Source organism: Epargyreus clarus, unplaced genomic scaffold (genome assembly GCF_041222505.1).
Source record: "Epargyreus clarus isolate Ecla_fem2 unplaced genomic scaffold, WU_Ecla_fem_2.2 ptg000003l, whole genome shotgun sequence".
In the NCBI taxonomy this organism is placed as follows: domain Eukaryota; kingdom Metazoa; phylum Arthropoda; class Insecta; order Lepidoptera; family Hesperiidae; genus Epargyreus; species Epargyreus clarus.
The window spans coordinates 3,282,171-3,304,103 of record NW_027332211.1 but is presented as its reverse complement, the minus strand read 5'-3'; the positions used below and the strand labels follow the sequence as shown (position 1 = coordinate 3,304,103).

The following is a 21,933-nucleotide window of genomic DNA, read 5'->3' as shown; positions in this document are numbered from 1 at the left end:
CATTGGGAGAATTTAGCGAAATATAGAAGTTTTAAATACAAAGATAATACCTACCTACCACGGCGGCATTTAAAACGAAGCTTGTTACACATTATTATAAAATAAATGTCAGACAAGAAACAAGAAGAAGTCTGTCAAAGTAAATATTATGTGCCGAATGAGTTTTCTCCGCGAATCGCTGGCAGGCTGGCAGGTAGGCTCCAAACGACCTTCGCGAGAAACTTGGATCTGTTGTTCGTTTTCATGTTCAATTTTCCCTAGAAATCTTCAACTTTGTACTTTTAGGTTATGTATATCATCAAGAGTAGTATTCACGTAAATTGTACCTTATTCTGAAGAACGGCTTCCACACGGTATATATATTTTTTAAATTTACAAAAAAATAAACATTTTATGTTCCTATAACAATTAGCTAGTACATTAAAACTTTCACTTAGTACAGAATTATATAATTAAAGCAGTTAATAAGCAAAGAAATAATTTTGTACCAATTCCATTTACCATTATATTGTTTCACACGAGCCGAAACTTGAGAGAAATGAGAGAAAATATGGAATACGTGAAAGGCTTTAGTTATTAAAGGCAATCTATTTACTTGTATGAGAAAAGTCTGGGACCAAAATACATATTGCTGTGTTACTTTTAATGAGTTTTTCCAACATTATAATAATACAGAAAGTAATTTAGATTGTTTTACCCTCTCATTATATTATTCGAGTCTCATACTCCACCGAGTGGTTAATAAGTCCATCTGCTTTTCAGTCAATTTTTGGTCAAATATTTGTATAATATAAGTAGATCTAGTTTTTAATATAGACACCTGTTATGTAAGGTTACCTATGTGCATGTTACTTTCAATAAATAAATAAAGTTCGAAGCAATTTATTTGTAAATAAAAAAGATAAACAACACTATTCGTTATCTTATATCTTTAAAAATCGATTTGAAAAAGAGTAATAGCTATAGAAATCGTGCAGTAGGATGTTAAACTATTATAGCAATCTCTGAGGCGCTACTCTTGTGGTGTTTCGTTTTATAGTCGCTAAGCTTCGCCCCCGGAATTAGCGTCACTGCCCACAACAATAATAATACTACCTCCCGCGCTGAATTTAATAGCTTAGCTCTTTGTGCTCCCATAATAACATTATTATTGCTCCATAAAATTGCGTTGAAATATAAAAGCAAATAAAGCCTCTTGAGAATTATGTGGAAATGTATCCAAAGGCTTCATACGTGAAAGCGCCTCCGGGAGAGAATCGGGCTTTTACTGTCTCACTGATGTTATTTAGATTAATGCAAGTGGGTAGGGTTTGATAGCACTTTACGCTTCGCCTTTATATTCACTGTTTGTTTTTCACGTTTGTTGCTTTATCATTTGTGTCATAGGCGGTTTGTGGTGTTACTTTTTAGCGATGTTTTTATACTTTATGGCAGGGGTTGTAGACTTTTGTATTAGAAATCTACTATTTTATAATAAGACTGCGCCATCTGCTTATTTTGATCAGACTTAAATCTCTCCAATAACCTACCTAAATACCTTTTTAGTGAAATTAGTGATGTGACTCTTACTAAATGTGTATTTAGTTAATGGAAAAATTCTTGTTCTACAGTGGTACATCAAAATGATTGCGGCAATATATTTCCTTCACTTTTACATGTAAATTCTTTCAGATTTCATTGCCATCATGTCGAAAATATTGCTGGGGGCTTAGATTACGCGTATCACGTCTGCCAGTATCAGTTGTTTGCTTACATTTAGGTATAAATTTAATCGTGTCACATGAGTATGTGGTTTGCACACGTGTTCTAGTTAACATGAGCCTCGTAAATCTGATGACGACAAATTACCGACCATTTGCAACGCGTAACATTCGGCACGGTTTGTTGTTATGCCGATATCCAACGTAATTCCGTTTGAAATTGGATAGAATACTATAAGTTAATTTGGTCGAATGTTATTTGACGAAAAAAAGTAAAATAATTATAACTTTATTTCGTTTTAGGGAAAATGTAGCTCATTGAAAATAAATTTCCCGTAGAATTAAAATTTTAATGAAGTTGTAGTAATTAGTAGGTTCGAACAAAATAGAACACACAAAATTGAAACAAAATTCCCTCATATATTAAAATCATTGTGTCTGGAATAAATACGAAAAATACTAATAAAACATTAAAATTTCGTTCAAAATTAAAATGACATGTTTACTCATATTTTCATTTATATACTGGTACATAATTGAGTTTTTTGGACATAGACAAAGTGAACAAAAATGCTCTCTGACTCCTCTCATAGTTTTTCAGTTTTGATAGGAAAGCCACTCCTTCGAATACTTTGAATTCGTCTCCATATGTGGCACGCTTTTCCGAGCCAATGAGGTTACAATCAGAAGTAATGAATATGAAGTCTGAGCCAATCAGCATACAGTCTTCTGTCTGCGCTTACAGCGGTGAGCTCATACACTTATCCATATTACGGCCCTAGCAGACATACATAGCATCAAGATATCGCGTTTTAGCGACTGCATTAATACTACATCGCGTTATTCGAATCCAGTGCACAAAAGTAATCGTAGTTGCGTCGGTCGCACAAACGTGTAGTAGCGTTTGATCGCTGTATCTAGCTTCCGAAAAGCAGCTAAACCTTAACTTTGTCTGTAGGTAGTAATGGTATTGGTGTATGTTTGATATTTTGACATTTGGAATTAGTATAACGTGAGATCGAGTATGCCGACAAACTATGCAACCAACTTGTTATATGACCCACCGCAAGTTACGTAAACATCATAAGTCCATATGTACTTGAAAATGTTAATATAATAGAGCAACGTTTATTTAACGTTTAATCAAAATGTAATGGACTAGCTCGACTTGGTTAGTGAATGTTGATGGGCCAGCACAATATCGTAATGGATTATTTTCTGAAAGAAATGACGTTATCTGGTGATTGAATTCAATATACGGGATTAAATGTGAAAGATATAACTGAGAAATATTAAATACAGCGTTAAATTATACTTTTGACATCAACTCTGTGTGAGAGACAACCGTATAATGATGATGGATCGAGTAACAGCGGATTTCACTAGACTTTTACCTTATTTCTATATCACTGTCATATTTCATATGCAAGTGACGGCGCGAGTGACATTCTCGTCGAAGCGATTCCTCGTATTGCCCGTGAAGCCAGCAAGAGACAAATGTGTTTGATGAAATTGTTTATACGTAAAAATGTTGATGATATGTTGTATATTTTTCTAGTCGTATTTCTATGTCTCAATCGATTTTCAATCGAGTTAATAAGAGATGAGCTACCTATTAGACACGAAAATCTATTTTTTTTTTTTACTGAAATTATAGGATATTTTGAGCGACATCTCTTTTTTGCCATATCACCCTTCCACTAAAGTGGGTTTGAAATTACCTTTAAAAGAGATTTAGCGTTTCCAAAATTACTTACTTTAACTACCTATATCAAGACACGTCATGAAGAACGTAAAGTATTATTAAAGTTTTCTTTTGGAGAATAGTTCATTTACAACACATCAAGAGAATTCGTTATACTATAATAATTTCGTATTTCTAGCTGTCCGTCAAATGTTATAAAATTAAAATGCATTTGGTTTCTGTCATAGCGAGTGTCAGTCCCGCGGGACGCGTCACGCCCTGTGACGAGCGTGTTATACGTCCTCTAGTTCTAATAAATATAAGTATGAAATTACATAAAACCACAAAACCTTTTTCATTTTATTTACTATGGAAAACTATGTATTTAGTTTTATAAGCATTTTTGTACTTTTTGTAAATGCTACCAGCCGACTGACAAAATAATTATCTTTTTGTTTATGAAACAAAACTTAACAGAAATCTAATTTTCGTTTAGATTTTTCTATTCAAAATACGACCAAAATTACGTATTCGTCTGTGTCATTTTTATTCACATTAAATAAATGGTGCATTATTCCTTTCATCTAATTGGTGTAGAAAATATTTTATTTATTTCACTCACATTCATTTTTTGCTAAACTGCTTGTTATGTATATTTAACTTGAAGTTGCTTGTTTATTTTTCCGAATTACCCATGTACAATTCATTTAAAATCATGCGACACACGTATCGCTCCCGGCGTATGTCATTTTTGTATATTTACTCATTATTTACGCCTTTTCATCTGCTCCTCGTGTCCTCATGAAAGAAATCTTGGTTAATGTTTGTGTTCAATGTTTTATATGTTTAGATACGCTTTTGCTTCATAACCCAATAAATATTGAGTTTATAATCGGAAACCAACTTAGCAATCCTTTTGAACTGCTAGGAAACGTATTTGATGCATGCTCGCTTCCCCGTGTCTAATAATTACATAAAATTCCTTTTATTCCCATGACGTGACTGAAGGTATACAAATTTATGTTTGATGATAATAAATGTCTAAATGCCTAATTAGCGGTAAAGTTACTAAGCAATTTAGCATGACGTTAAACTCACACTAACATGACGCTTGGATGCAGGGTGCATGTGAATGACGTAACACTCATTTCAGTTTTAAGATAACGTCTACTGCTCCCGCACTTATGATTGAAAAAACATCGAATTTGAGTACAAATATGAATGTCAAAAGCATAGCCACCTATTTCAAATATTAAGCTAATGTTTTAAATGTACATTGTGTGTATATATAAGTACAGGATATTTAGGTACTAGAATTGTGATTGCACAGCTCTCATATTTGTTAAGGAAACCTATAGCCAATACTAAAATTGTTAATAGATAATTATGATGACGTATAGTATAGTTCTACCTCATCGTAGGTAATAACAATATTTTTATAAGCGTGAAAATGCATTGTTATATTTCGTATCACGTGAATAAACAAGTACAGTAAGTAAACAGACACTAAATGCACTAATGGCTACAAAGCAGGCTTTCTCGGCGCAAACTACACGGCGTCGAGTGGCTAGTGGAGTGTTTGAGTGCTCGCGGATCGCAGAGGCGTCGCAACGGATAAACACTTGCCGTATCGTCGCAAATTGGTGCAATCCTTTCCAAATATACTTACGTTAATTACATGCTTTGTACGAAGCTCCCGGTAGTTGCTGACGTATGCAAGTTTATTAACAACGCAGAATGAACTTTTAAATCACTAAGTTTGTACTAATTTACATATATTATATAGGTATATACAACACACTAAAATACGTCTAAAATAATGACCCTACATTCCAAAATGCACTACATTACAATTATCAAAACTTGACTAGGCGAAATGGTTACGTTTCTCTTTTAATTGGATTATAAGGGCGAGCGAAGCGAGTCCTCTATAATTCGAAAATCTTGCAAGCTTTCCATCCCTTTTTTGAAAAAACTACAGGGCTTATAAATTTGAAACTTAACATAGTTACTTAAGGTCATGTCTAGATTGGACCAACACGATTGAAATAAGGTTTTGTACACAAAAAAAAAAACACTTTTTTATCAAATTTAAATTTTGTGTAACACTGATGGCTGTATGACTTGGATTATTTTTGTTTAAATAATGGCAGAATAAAAAAAACGTCATGATGAATGCAGACATTTATGACATAATTATGTCAATCAAAAATATGAAAATGCTAACGTGGCAGCGTTTCACCGAGGTTTCACCGGTGTATTTTAAAAGCGTTTTGTTTCAAGTTTTTCTTTGTTTTATAATATAGGAGTAACCGACGAGCATACAGTCCATATGATGGTAAGTGGCTACTGCCGCCCATGGACATCTGTAATTAACAGAGGTCGGCCACAGAAGCGCCGCTCCCCTGAGGACTAAACTGGAACGTCTCAGATAAGTTTTTTTTAATAATATATGAGTAGCAGACGAGCATGCAGTCCACCTGTAAGTGGCTACAGCCGTCCATGGACATCTGCAATCAAACCCAGATAGGATTACATATTCCTACCTGAGGTCGGCCACAGATGTGCCGTTACCCCTGGACTAAACTGGACTAAGCTGGAACGCCTCGAAAAACCATGTTTCCCTTACCACACTTTTCGAACCAGAACACAGCGCTGCTGTTATGAGGCAGAACTAGGTGTGGCGGTGGTGCCGCCGGAGTCGAACCACATAGGGTTCTACCACCTTAATTTAAACTATCCGTCCGATTTATTTAGTGTCAAAGAAAAAGTTAATCTATTTACAATATGCATACCGAAAATGTATCTAATTAATTACTATTAGTCCATTCATATAAAATTTACGTATCATCGTATGGTAGGTACATCAATATAGCTCTGACAACTAAGTATAGTATAGCCATATCTTTATGAATTGTATTCTCCAGGTGTACTTATAGACTGTAATACTGTAAAGTTTCATTCAAATCCGATTAACATAAGGCACAAACATCCATCCATACTCACAAACTTTCGCCTTTATAATTATCGTTGGATATTATAAATGTTTTGACGCAGTGCAGTTTCAAAAACTCCACATATCCGATTAATCTAAGTTTTTGTTTACAGTGGGAAATTATAAAACGATCAAATAAAAAAAAAACTTAGCGACTGATAATGACATACTGTTTTAATAACTTGTGCGACTACATTACTAAGTGAGCGACTACATTACTAAGTGAGCGACTGGAAATATAGAGAGGCAACTTTAGTATTAAGATTCATTAGGTTTTTGTGATTGAATTGGTTAGGTTAGGTTGGAACATATAAGACAATATAAAACGAAGCGAGCAGGGCGCGACAGCGCCCAGCGAGCGGCTGGGCCCAATCTGTATGAATTCAGACCTTACCTTTATTCATGATCAATGACATGAGCACACAATATTCTACTTATTATAGTATTTTTCAAAGTTATTTTTGTATTCGAAACACTTCATTTAAAGTAAAATGCTGCTCAGTTTTAAAAAAAAACATTTGCTAAATATTGAATAAAACGCAGGACGTAATGTTTACACTTAGAAAAATATTAGGTCGCTCAAATTAATGTTTGTAAGTTGCTGTTCTGTTGATTTCTCGTCACTCGCAGCCAGTTGCTCCCTTAGTAATACTATAACCAAAATTCATTATATTTGTCATTCAAAACTTTTATTTGCAGTCACTCGTTTAAATACTATCCGTTTAGAATCCATCCGCAAATTTCATTTCCATCGTCAAAAAATACTTTGTTTGTGACAAAAAGCCCAGTGACAAATTTACAATTTAGCGACTATCACATTTAGTTTTACGGAAATTCGTTCCTGTATTGTATAGAATTGGTTATGTTAGGTAGAAACATAAAAGAAAATACAAAACTAATTGAGCAGGCCACACACATAATTCATTAATTTAATTCATAAATTTAATAGTTAATTTAACAATTTTATTGATAAAAATGTTATTTAATAGAATTAATTAGTAGCTCATTCGCAGCTTTACGGAATGTATCCGTCGGAGCTTTAGTAAATTAAAGAAGTCGTGGTGAATTCAACATTCACTGATAAATGATCCAAATCGACATGAAGAGAATAATAAAGGTCATTCACCCTCTTGTTGATTGGTAACAGACCCCAGATTAACTTATAATGTACTGCGTTTCAGACACCCACAATAGCTTAAACCTATATATACTTAAAAAAATGTGAGCCGTCACGGGACGCCTGGCAGATGTGAAACATCGACATTATTTTGTAAAAGTAATATGCAGAAAAGAACATATTGTGATAGGAACTAAATATGTCATAATGATAAAATAAAATATTACGATTTTTTTCCAGATAACGATGACTATTTATTGAATTCGATTGCGCATGGGGACGCGTCGCCACACCGTACACACTACTGTACACGGCATGCGTCGCCACGCCAGAAATCGGTTTTACGTGCGGCTATAGATGTTTCACATCAAAAATATGTTATTAAAATATACAGAAAAAATAAATTGGCTCCAATATATTAGTAAACTCAAGAATCTTAGCTAGTTATTTCAATATATTACTAAAATCGTAAATTATAAGTATCAATAATGAATGTTTCACAATAAATGCCACTATGATTAGAAAAATTAATTAATTTTTTAATGTTCATATTTATAACAAATAAGAAAAAACTTTCGTGCGCTGCACGCCATCAGCTGATTTTGAAATACAATTCTGTCAGTCTTAATAAATTTATTCTCTGAGAAGAATGACATTAAAATTAATTAATAATTTAAAAACATTGTATGCAATGATTTTTATGTGAATTTTAATCTACCAAGATAGTAGATTTTACATTTGCTGGCGCTCAAAACACACCAAATATACGCGTGCTTAATGCACAGATAAATGCATACTTTAATTATAAAAAAATAATTAACTTACTGATGACTTGATGGTGTGTCATAGTGTGATTTTGCTTTCTTTGCAGAAGGCTGATCACTTTCACTCTCTAAATTATCACGGTCAGACATTTTATTATCAGAAAAATAAGCGGGCAATACTTAAAACATACAAAATACGTCAAGTGGTGTAAAACGAGTTAAAACGACTCCAGTCGCTCTCGCGCGGCGTAGTAATACACACGAATGTCACTGAACACGTTAAACGTCATTATTTTGAATTTTAAGCCTCAAAATGCCTTCTTGTGCAATGCATAAATGCAAAAATTATGCTCGAAAAAGAAACAAGATTCATGGAATCACCTATCACACGTAAATGAAGAGAAATTATTAAATTTTGTTTATTTTTCGTGTTCGATCCGCCATGATTACATGAGTAACCAGAAAGAGACAAAGTATGTTTTTGTCAATGAAAGTGATAAAGACGCAAAATGCATGACCATGCATTTTGCGTCTTTATCACTTTCATTGACAAAAACTTTCATTGATTGAATTGAACTGTCATAGATCAATGAAAAAAATTTCATTGATCTATGACCATAGATCAACAGAACAGAAGTGACATTTTATTGAAGCTCACGATGTTCATACGTGTATGTTATAGTTTAAGATCCCACTGCTTAATTTTTATATTAGTGTGTTTTAGTCAAAAAACATAATTTAATAAACAATCTTTGTATAGCCAGAAATTAATCCTCAAAAAGACCACGGTAAGATTATATAAAATTCGCATGTCACGATGTTAGTAACTGTACTCCTGCGAAACGCTCTTACTGATTTTCATCAAAATTTATATGCATATTCAGTAAGTCTGAGAATTGGCTACTATCTATCTATTTTTAATATCTCTTAAGTGATAAGGGTTGTTCACCCTTAACTTTTTTTTAATTTATATGGCAACACAATGTTTGCTGGGTCAGCTAGTACATTTATAAAATGTACACAACTTTGCAATTAATGGTCGTGTGTAAAATAAAACTGAAAATAATAAACATAAATTAGTAAAGATACTTCGCCGCCTTGAAATTGAATGAAGCCACAAACGGCTTATTAGTAAGTTTTTTTTGAATTCTTGACAAATAAAAACATTTTTAGAGAAAATTTACAAATAAATAACTAATACTGCGTAATTTACATAATAGATAAATAATTATTTCAAATATTTTAGGGACATTTTAGCACGGAGACGTGGCAAAACTTTTTTACGCAACTATTTCAATTCTCAAAACTGGGTACATTTTCTTGTTAGGAGTGAGTAATCTTTACTAATATACGATAATAAATATAAACAATTTTTAAATCGTATATTTTAAACCAGTCGATACATCTGTATAGATACATTCTTTCATCAAATTATATATTTATATAATAATAATTTATTTAGTTAAACTGTACTATAACATTTCTACGTAAACGATGTACTAAAACTATTATCGACAGTTCTGGACATTTTTTACCTTCTGTTCCATTATTTCATTGTCTTTGACAAGCATGAGTATCAATGAGAAATATACGTCCATACGTCCCGTTTTTAACGGGACAGTCCCTTTTTTCGATGCTTCGTGCCGTTGTCTCCGAAATGAACCGTTGCCATTGTCAATTAAGTAACAGTAAATATTATAATTGTGAAAAAAACATGGGGTGCTCCATTTATCAGTTTTCATAAAGCGCCCCACATTTTTTGCACAATTATACTATTTACTTTTCCTTAAATGATTCCTAGATTGAAAATTATTTTCTACTTTTTAGTTAATTTTATCATAAAAGCGTGTTTTTTATTATTTCTAACTATATTTTTTCAAGTAAAAAGTATTTGACATAAAAAAATCGATGTCCCGTTTTGACTGAAGTAATTATTGGTCACTATATTCCATGGTCAATATTTACGTTTGCGTACACTTGAAACGCAAGGTCAAACACTAGTTGTCTTTTTTTATCACATTGTTCTAATAGCTCTGTCCCTTATAGAACATTTGTCTATGTAGTTAAAGGTAATCGTCGCCACGCCAGAAATCTTTTTTACGTGCGGCTATAGATGTTTCACATCAAAAATATTTTTTGCAAATCAGACGCAATAATTTTATAAGTATGGCGGAGTTTAAATTCAAGAGTAAAAAGATACCAAGGATAAATCGCAAAAAAATTACAATCCCAAAAAAATTACAATCCCAAAAAATGGATCTAATATAGGTAAGTTATCCACCACAAGCATTTAAAGTGGTTCTGGTTCTGGATCAAAGGTATCTTTGCTCTTCATAGGTCTTCTGACGAAAGGTAGATTTAATAATTTATTGTTAATTAATAAGTGACCACATCATCCTTGATATAGGATCTTAAACTGAATATACATTCACGATATGCGAGCCCTTATAAAGCTGCGCTTTTTGCTAGTTTATTAACAACGAGCGTAATATCAAATAAAAGAAAGACATCGGTAAACAGAAAAGAAAGATCAACAAATGAAGGCATCATTAGTCTACACCGGACACGTCTCCCGTTACTAGAGTATCGGTAACTACTTTTGATGAGTTAACTTTGCAACTCGATACGAGGGAAACAAAGACATAAAGGAGGTCGACAGTCGACACTCGGCTCTCGTGGTAAACAATGAGAAGCGGCAAATGAAGTCGTTCCCGAATTCCTGCGAGACTGCGTGAAATAGAAGGGACCCGTCACAACCACAACGTCTGCTTTAAATTGAATATAGGCGTAATTACGGAATCGCGATGTTTTGTCTCACCCCCGTCGAACGAGAAATCTTGTTTATTGGAAACACCCCCACAAGTCTCGCGCCTCCCAACTTCGCTACATTATTATAAGACGTAGACATTAAGCTTCTTGGTCTAATAAAATTAAGTCTGTTTTGATAAACATTTAACCTACTTTGTCAGGAAAAATAAATCCAATTCTTATAAAGTTATTATCAAGGCTGTAGTCCCTTTTAGAGAAAAGTAACACAATGTTAAATATTATTACTAGCACATACAAGTAGGTACTTTATTGGTAATAAGGTAGTGTACATAAACATACCCAGCAATTATTGTATGTAACTGTTCAGTGATCAAATAATAACTTTTTGACTAGTATTTTATTTTAATGGGTGTGCTTCAGATAAATATAATACGAGTATTTATTTGAGAGGTGTGTAAATAATATTCTAGGACCGTAAATCACGAAAGCCTGAAATTACATGACTAAAATATAAGGCAGATGACTTTTATTAGTAAGTTAAATGAGTTTACTTTAATCACAATGTTTCAAAGCTATGGAGAATTCAGCCAGCCAACCTTGTTTGCGAACTCTAGTGGCAGTGAGATCGGGTTTTATTCAAAACTTTTTAAAATTGATGATTTATCCGCTTGAAGGAGAAAAGTTAATAAAACCGGACCCTTCTGCTCTCAATATCATAGAAATGGCGAATACGAGAAATTTAAAGTTCTGTGACCTGTTTAAAATGAATCATGATTTTCAACCCTTAGAAAACTCGACTACGATCCAATTTAAAAACGGTATAGGATCATACCATACTGATGATTTATTTGATCATGATATTTCAAGTTAGGAACGTACGGAGCGTGATTACTGACCTGTGAGGGTTGAAGTTTGTTTCACCTATTTATTTGCTTAAACAAATCTAAAGTATATATTTCAATAATTTTTTCATAATATATGAAGGTATTTGCCGGTATTTGAAGATATTTAAAAATACCTTCTATAACGGGGATCCAGCACTTTAGTTACTTTTTCGCTAGGTAGATACACACCGTAAACTGATACTGAAATCCTTCGCTCCAATCGCTATCAATTCAATCTAAGAATATTATTACATTAAGCGGGTACCATCGAGTAACCCGACTTATTAAATTAGTTATTATTCCAGGAAGCATGGTAATTCAAGGCAAGGTTCTGATCTATCTGACTATAGTTAAATAAACTTCTATAAAGCTAACTGGTGAAGCGATCTATTCTGATTCAAAGTATTCATTAATAATAGTAACATTCAAACTATTCAAACTGACGCTTGAAAATATTCGAAATTACATTCGAAGATCAACATTAGAATATATCTGTACGTATCATCGGACCACAACCTTAAATAGCATAGATTTTTGAACTAAGTGACAGGGAACGGGTTAATTCAAACTAATTCGAAAATTACAGCCACGTCGCGCCGCGTTGCCGACGGCTCGTTGCGTGCCAAATCGCTTCTGGATCGCACCGCTTATGATTGTATACAGAGTCGTTTTAGCTTTGATTTGTAATTCTCAGCTTCCCTTTGACTGCCGTGCCTTTTGCCGTCTGAACTCTGCATTACTTCCATACACGGGTTAGCGTGTGTGACTGATTCAGTTGGCATATCCTTTTTGATCTAATGCGAGCTAAAATGTCACATCATCATACTTTTCGTAATTAGAAAGCTGAAGGGCATATCCATTTTTTCGTTATTTAAACTACGTAGAAGTATATAAAAAGTGGTTTCCCGATTTTATGTATCTGGAGGCACGGCAGTGCCTCCGCCAAGTCGAGCCAAAGCCAAAAAAAGCGGCACGGCCGTAGCATACTTTTCTCGAAGCAATTCGGCCCATTTTCGACCTCCTGTAACTTCGTTGCATATGAAGCTAGAAGCCTGAATTTTCAGGAGCCAAGCAAGCATTGTGTAGACACGGTATATTTCAAATTTCATTAAATTTGAACCAGTAGTTTAAGAATTACAAGTAGTCAAAGTTCGTAATTTTGTCACTCACTCACTGACTGACCGATCATCAAAAGTTTAAGGCACTTCTAGCAGACATAGAAGGTTGAAATTGAGAATACAATTAGTGTTTAGTATATAACTCATGGGAAAACTAAAATATTTTGCAATTTCTGTCCAGTTATCTAGATACACCAACTACATTAAATAACTTTGTATCCTATATAAGTTATATAGGATGACAAAGTTACATTTGCAGTTAATGAATCTGTGTTTCTGTCCGCGAAATGTAAGAGTAGTAGGGGAGCCGATGATGTTAAATGGGTAGAAACTCGAGCGCCGATAGGTCCTATACGATTGTGTAGATTACACGTTAGAGTGAAGAAAAGGTTGTGTGATTTTTTTTGATTCACCGTGGGAATAGTGTCTAGATGATTCGAAAGATGTTAAAAGCAGAGTCAGACATACTCAAGGCGCGGCAGGTTAGTGATAGAGTATATATCTCTGATGCCGGAAATATGTTTATCTGCTGGTTTGGGACAGTCATACGAGAGGTAAAAATGGAAAAAAAGTAACCAGCGCATTAGATTTTCAAAGGGGATATGAAGCTACCTCAGATGAGTCGCCCATTCGAAAAACTGACGATTCGATTCGAAAGACTGTCAGTGACTCTTCGAAGATTATTATACAGGATAAGATTATTATACAGGAAATTCCAACTGATGTTTTACTTATCATAACCCTTCATCTGACGATTTAGTGGAGGGGTTTTTTATACTGACGATTTGAAAAAAAAATAGAATGAGAATGTATGAAGAATAATGTATTTTCATAAAATTTGCCTTTTCCTTTAGTTTGTTATACACCATTACTTTCCAGGGATCCAAGCTAATAAATGGCGCTATCAGATAGTGCATATTTTCTAGCATTATTTCCTTTATATTAAAAAAATTACCGCACTCGAGTATGTCCAGGTATAGATTTTTTTGCAACCTTATTACTCCCTAACGCCGCCCTCAAATCATCAGATTATAAATTTATTGTTTTCAGAATGTAATTAAGCTACTATAGATAATACAATTTTTTATTAATAGACTGATGGACTTCCCTGGTTGAACCCCCCAAATGGATAGTTTAAGATACTCTATAGGATGTAAGGTATCTCCCATATCTTAATCTGCCGCGTTCGAGTCACTCTCGAAATCCCGTCTTGGGCTCCCCTACTATTATAGGCGACGTCAATTGTTTTTATTCTCGAGACAAAAGACGTTTTCAATTCCAGCTTCAATTTAAATTCAATTCAAATAATGGGTGAAGTGCGAATCGAACTCGTACACTGAGGGTTCCGTACCACAAAAACATTTGTTTATTTTATTTTTATTTTTACTAATTGATATTATAGCAGCCATATAATGCATTGTGAACATTTCAACTGTAACATATATTACGGTTCAATAGATAAAATGAAAAACGCCAAAAAATAGCAGGTCCTTATATATTTGTCCCTGTAGTTCCTGGACTAAAAAAGGGCTTCGATATCCCGTGCCTGTCGTAAAAAGCGACTAAAAGGGGGCTTCCGGAGTTGGGAGTGGCAAGAGGGAGCTCGAACCGTCCAATAAGTGTCCGCGGGAAGGACGGCGGTATGTGTAGTCGCATACCGTCGTGAACAAAGTGTTTGAAGGTGATAGAACCCTTTGTGGTTCGACTCCGGTGGCACCAACGCCACACCTATTTCTACCTAATAACAGCAGTGTTAGGAGTTGCTGTGTTCCGGTTGAAGGGTGTGGTAAGGGAGACAGACTTTTCCGAGGCGTTTCAGCTTAGTCCTCAGGGGTAGCGGCGCATCCGTGGCCGACCTCAGGTAGGAATATTTTATCTTATCTGGGGTTGATTACAGATGTCCATGGGCGGCAGTAGCCACTTACCATCAGGTGGACTGCATGCTCGTCTGCTACTCTTACATTATAAAAAAAAAAAAAACACCGGATAGTTTCGGAGGAGCGAAAACTGTTCTCCCAACGCAGAGCTCGATCGAGGCATCGCGTTTAGAGGACTTCGGTTGCGTTCAGTCGGAGATCCCGGAGTTCTCCGACAAACGTTGAGGACGGCCACCGAAGGATTTTAGTGCGGCTAAAGTCCCACATAACCCGGCGTCACTCCCACGTCGTTGAGTACCTTTTGAAGGTTTCCTCCTCTTCATAAAGAAAAAGAAGGTCTTTGTATGGCAACTCTCCTTTATTTGAAAGTTTTTCTTTTTACTTTTATTACTTGTTGTTAAAGCGGCCACCATTATAAATATGCCGTAAAAAAATTTAAGTTTCTATCTATTAAGGATCCAGAAATAGAGCTCTATGTCAGACAGACAAACGGACAGCTTAGAAATAGGGTTCCGTTTTTACTCTTTGGGTATGGAACCCTAAGAAGTTATATAATATCAAAAACATTCCGAATTTCTGACAAATGTCATAAGAAGAAAACTAGATGTTACGGCTAATGTGCCTAAATCAGTTAAAACGCAGATTAGCTTGTCCATTACCTAAAGTACAAAACGAAGATTGTATCAATTTTTACCCCTTGACGTCGACCCATGCATGCTATGATGCGTCGTCGTGTCATGAATTTACGACAAACTTTGTATATTTTCACGAAACAATATCGCTTTGCGGCACGATGTCGCTATGTATCACACTACGTCGTCGTGTCGTAAAAAGGCATGTGTTTTAGTCCTAAGAACAAGTCTGAAAAGATGTTTCAAATTTTAACTACATAGTTAATCTGCATATTTTCTAGCTAATCTTAAGACTGCCTAGTTAATGTGTATGCTAACGTATTCTACAATCTAACGGCAACATACACAAAATACAATAACTGTCGTGAGGTAAAGCAACTGTCACCGTATTATAAAATAATAATAAGTTTGTTTCCAAGGAAACAAGTGTTTAGGCAAATTTCGGCCTTATTGCGCATAAATAAATGTCTATGAAAATAAGCTTACATATAAAAATGTACAATGTTCACAATGGAAAATCCCTAATAACTTCTAAAAGGATTACCCTAATTACACAATTCCTTTTGCCCTATCCGTTTTAGACCTAAACCTACCAAATGGCATTAAAGGCAAACCAATATATATACGAACAAAAAATCATGTTTTCAACTTACGTAATATTAGGTACCTAACATTTCAACGCAATATTACAAAAAAATTGTTATATTCATTTCAAGTGATTCGAAATAGGAAACTGTTATATAAATCGAGCTTAGATAGCCACTTTATAACATATTCTTGCCATGATCACCAAAAATATCAGCTCCTAGTGGCTTGATAATTGATAGCTATAAAAAAAACGAAAATCCACAGTTTAATGTTGAATTTAAACAACCGTCCATTGCACAATTTTTTTGCTCCATTGCTTGTACAAAACAGTTACAAATGCGTGTAAAAATGAACTGACAGTCGCGCACGAGTCGAGTCGAGTCCCCCCGAGATAACTAGTCGGTAAGTGGTGTCTATGTGTGCGTTACTCCAGCCCACTTTGTATGAAGATTGACTTCTGTTAGTTTTTATTTTGTGGTAATACCTACCCGGAAAAAACGTGGAAACTATTATAAGAAACCTTTTTAATATAAATTATTTGTAATCTATAATAGCTATATATAAAATTATATTGTACGGTGAGTTAAGTTTTAAATAGAAGTGAATAAAAATATAGTCTAGCTGAAAATATGTATTATTAATATACTCTGCAAATAATAATTCTAAAAATAACTACAGTTGAATGCAAAAGACAAATGCAGACTAATAATTTAAGTATGAATTTGTTAGCGGTGAGTAAACTTATTGAAAAAGGATTTACTGTTAATTTCTTGAAAAACGGTTGCACTATTAGTAACTCTATGGATAACATCATCGCAACTGGCCACAACGTACATGGTATATATAAATTTAAACAATTTGTCAAATCACCGATATGATATTTGACAATGTCAAATAAATATTGGCATAGAAGACTAGCCCATATTAATCCGGAATATAAGAATATTATGACCGGGCTTGATGATGTGAACATTACGACGGATATGACGACTAGTAAGAAACCATTTCCAAACCTCTGAACGCGAACGAACGATGTACTGGAGATCGTACATACAGGTTTAAGTGGTCCCATGGAAGCTACTTCACTCAACGGTTCAAGGTACATGTTATTATTTATCGAGTATTATTCACGAATGACACATGTTTATTTTCTCAAGTATAAGAGTGAGTATTTACGAAATTTCAAAAATATAAAGTGTTGAAATGGGAACTAGCAAGTCGAACAAATGTATGAGATCAGATGGATGAACGAAATTTTGTAATAGAGCTTTCAATATTTTCTTATCAACAAATGGAATTCTACATCAGAAGGCGATGCTATATACCCCTAAACAAATTGTTGTGGTTGAAACAGCTAACAGAACTATTATTGTAAATGCGAGAAGTTTAAAACGAATGTTATCATTATTAAATAAACATTTCATTTAATTTCATTTCAGAAGTCAGAAGTATATTATAAATTGAACCGAATTTGAGCAAGAGCAGTAAATACTGTGGTTTATATAAAAAACCGGAGTCCGACGAAGTCAGTGAAAGATTACCAATGATTTTTGTCGGATATTCAGAAGAAAGTAAGGGATGTCGATTATTTAATACGAAGACACGTTAAATCACAATAAATAAATAAATCACAATCAGTAGAGATGTTTTTTCCTGAGGACAATGGGAATAATTTCAGTTGTCAAAATAGTAACTTTTTTAGATTTAATTTATTGTCATGTTCGAATGAAAGTGATGATGAATGGCAAGATTATTTACATAACTACAAAGACTAACTACAAAAATTTAATTGGCTTTAAAAAATCTGTTGTTGAGATTCAACTAGTAGAAGGTACCGGAAAGGAAAAGAGTAGAAATATCTACAAAAAGGAATGAGATGCCATCAAAAACAATGCTTGTAAAAAGATCCAAGTCTCGCCATTCAGTTCTTCTACCGTAAAAAGTTTTGAGATCTATGTAAAACCAAGCCGGTAAATGTATGCAGTCCCTACTTAAGGGACCTTCTGTCTTAAGGTATTATCTCACTATCTAACCTAACAACATCTCATGGGACCATACCAATATTAAAAATCTTTTATGTTCTAAATAAATTGACGTGGCAATCGTACTAATGTTACCTGTGTGATGCGATATGATAAGATGAAAACACAATGTGACTTGCAGTACGATTGCCACATTAATTTATTTAGAACATAAAAGATTTTTAATATTGGTATGGTCCCATGAGATGTTGTTAGGTTAGATAGTGAGATAATACCTTAAGACAGAAGGTCCCTTAAGTAGGGACTGCATACATTTACCGGCTTGGTTTTACATAGATCTCAAAACTTTTTACGGTAGAAGAACTGAATGGCGAGACTTGGATCTTTTTACAAGCATTGTTTTTGATGGCATTTTTTATTAATATTGCCAGTGAAGTAGATTTTGAAGTTGAACTTGCATTATTCAAAATTCCAATAAATGAAATAAAATAATCAACAGTACAGTAAATTATACCTGAAAAAATGTTGCATTATATATATGTAAAAAAAAGTATGTATTATAAAACTCTTAAAACCCTATACTATTTTTGTCGATTTATAGGCAAAGGCCGTCCTGAAAAGGGGATCGTTTAACCGTAACATTTGTGACCACATGCGAGCCTTCTATAAAAAGAGATTGTAACCCTGTCACACGAATTGAATCCTATACGTTCTACTACATATTACTACGTATCTTAGGGATGGATGAAAGGACAAAGGATCACAGAAATTCCTGAAATTAATGCTCCTTCGATATAAAATGGTTCGTTGGATTAATTCCCAAAAGAGATGCCTTCACGTCCTAAATAATTGGAGCTTGAACAGTTTTATTAAGTTGCTGTAATGGGGTTTTAATTAATTACTGTTTCCTTGATATTTTCTTTTATACAATGGTATTATATTTGATTATATAATTATAATAATAGGGAACATAAAATTTTATGACGTCGTTGTATTCTATTGTCAGGATTATTACTAGTAGAACTAAATATAATATTTTGGCCAAAAATGTTTTTCACATAAAAGATTTATTAGAGGACATTAGGTGATGGGCCGCGAAACGCCAATCAAAGTAAGAAGCAAAATGCCGCACGTTCAATCAGAGGGAAAGAGATATTAATCTGTATTTTTGTGTATAACGTATTATAGACGAATCTAGTAACGAACAAGTATTCGAAATTCGATTTTTTTTTATGCTCACTTGACCGTGTGTGTGGCTGTCATAACAAAACTATTATCAAATTTAAATGATAAGGACAATTATATAATATTTAAAATGATAGCAATAGAATAGAATATATAAGAATATATATAAACTCGTACATCCTCAGACATCCCCATTCGTTCCGACGGCCACCAATATTCGATGACACGTTATCAAATCGGATTGCGCCCTTCTAGCCAGATGACGGACAATCCGATTACCCGACGTTCGTCGCCTACCTTCCAGAGTATTGAATTTCAATTCGACTTTTGTTTAAGTTATGATGAAGAAAGAATATAATTGTAAATTATTCTCATTATTGTAAAATGGTAATTAGGAATTATCATTATTTTTGTGAGTCAAATTCATTTTATGTGAATCAAGAATCCAGTCTTTTGAAAAACTCTAGCGGATTAATCTAAACACTTGACTGATGGGTAATGGGCATATAACTATGAATCTTTGTATGTGTGCCATTGAGAGCCATCGAGTGTGATTTAAATTAAATATATCATTTTCAATATTTTATGTACAGTCCTAGATTATTAAATGTCCTTCTGTTCGTCGATTCGTATCGTAATCAATAAATATATATCTAGAGTTATTTAATGGAATTGTATTTTTGTCGATGATAAAAAATAACCAAATTATATTGAAATTAAATTTTGAACAAGTGCGAAAGTGCGTATTTGATTCATCCGCTTTTTGCAGAATTTTATGTTATTGGCTTAGTTTGTATTCAATTTTAAATCATCGTCAACTGAATTTCCTTTTAGTACTTTTGTAATTTTATGTTTATAAAAAAGTTCCAGTACTACCAGGAATTAAAATTAATTACAAGAACGTTTGGTACCGTAACTGTGAAATATCATGTTTTCATATATTTGTGTGAGTAATACAAACAAACAAAAAACATGATATTTTCGTCATGATTTAATCTTGACGATTGTATATACATTCGGTTTATAGCCTATATTTTTGTTATACGGTGCGTTCAAATGTGAAACGGCATTTTCTCATCTGTTTAATGTTGTGTAATATGGGTAATGGAATAAAAAGACGGTCGAGTTTATCGTTCGCGTATACTCCTATAAACGTCATTTCGCATTACTTTTATTTTTTAAATTAAATGGGTAAATACGTTATATACCTTTCTTTTCGAGAGGGAAACCTTCAAGAGGTACCCGACGAAATGGAGCGACGCCGGGTTATTGGGATTTTTTATCGCACTCCACGCAGAGTCCTCCAAGCGCGATGCCCCCATCAGGCTCTGCCCTGGGGGAGCAGGTTTCGCTCCTCCCACACCATGTAGTGTTTACGACGGTATGCGACCACACATACCGCCGTCCTTCCCGGGGTCGGATACTGGACGGTTCGAGCTCCCACTCTTGCCGCCCGCAACCCCGGAAGCCCCCTTTTAGTCGCCTCTTACGACAGGCAGGGATACCGTAGCCCTATTCTAGTCCCGGAACTACAGGGACAATACGTTATATACCTAAGAATTATTATTGTTTGTTGTAATGTAGCTAATATTGAACAAAAATTCTTTGATTTCACAAGTATGTTTGTCTTTGCAGCTAGATAGAGTTACATTTTACTGTTATTGTTTAAAAATACTTCATTATCTTGCACTTAAACCGGTTATAAAGGTAATTTTCATCATTACAGGGCGGCGCGGCTGCGCAGCACCACTGTGTGGTGGTAAAGCACACCCTGGAGCCGCCCACGGGTCTTCGTAAGTATTAACTATTGAAATTTCCGATGAATTAGGTTTTATTCAACATTTTTTATTCAAAATGTGACCGCTTCAAAAATGCTTTAATTTTAGTATGCAGCTTGTTGCTATTACCATCTCCTGTACTAATTATGCTCCTTAAAACAATACTGTATCTATGAATAGTAGCACATAATGATATAACGTTATGATAACAAAATTAGTATTTTTTTCTTACTTTTAATTACATTCATTTGTGATTACTTTGTACGCTTTATTGAAATGTTATACACATAAATATACAAGGTTACAGTGTTTTTTTGCCGTTGGCTCTACATCTTCCTAACACATAAAATGTACATGGTTTGGGCGTTTCCTGGAAATTCGCGTTATGTTTACGCAAATGACAAACAGATGTGAAAAAGAACATTAGCCGTAAATCTAAATTGTTTTTACGAAATTCTAAAATTACAAGACTTTAAAATGAACCAGAGTTACATAAGAGAAGGTTTAATTTAAAAGCTCTTTTCTTTAATGAGTGGAAGATTTGGAGCGTGACCTACCTCGTTGCATCGCGGCATCGCTGTAAGTGTATAGAGCGCATAGTTTTACAAGTGAAGATAAAAGTTTCCGTGAGTTTCTTCCTTATTAACAGACTTTCGACGTTGTTAAGTAAGACAAAGTGAAACTTTGGTATTATATAAGTATACGGATAACTTCATGGCTGTGTAAGGCTCTTGGGGCAAATTCTAAATGAAATTGTTACGTTCCAATAGAGTGCACCATAACATTGTTTTGCTTTCGCACTTCACAAATATCATGCTGACATTGCTCACGATTTGATATGTTTCCCGTAATTAATTAAA

At 34.1% G+C, this 21,933-nt stretch overlaps 1 protein-coding gene across 2 annotated transcripts in view; it reads left to right on the top strand.

Annotated features, from left to right (window-relative positions):
- Nucleotides 1-21,933, top strand: part of krz (beta-arrestin protein kurtz) — an 89,350-nt gene that overhangs the window by 55,462 nt on the left and 11,955 nt on the right. For both annotated transcript variants that reach the window (XM_073083667.1, XM_073083659.1), the window contains exon 3: nt 21,022-21,088. The gene's annotated coding sequence lies outside the window, so the exon portion shown is untranslated. The remainder of the gene's footprint in view (nt 1-21,021; nt 21,089-21,933) is intronic.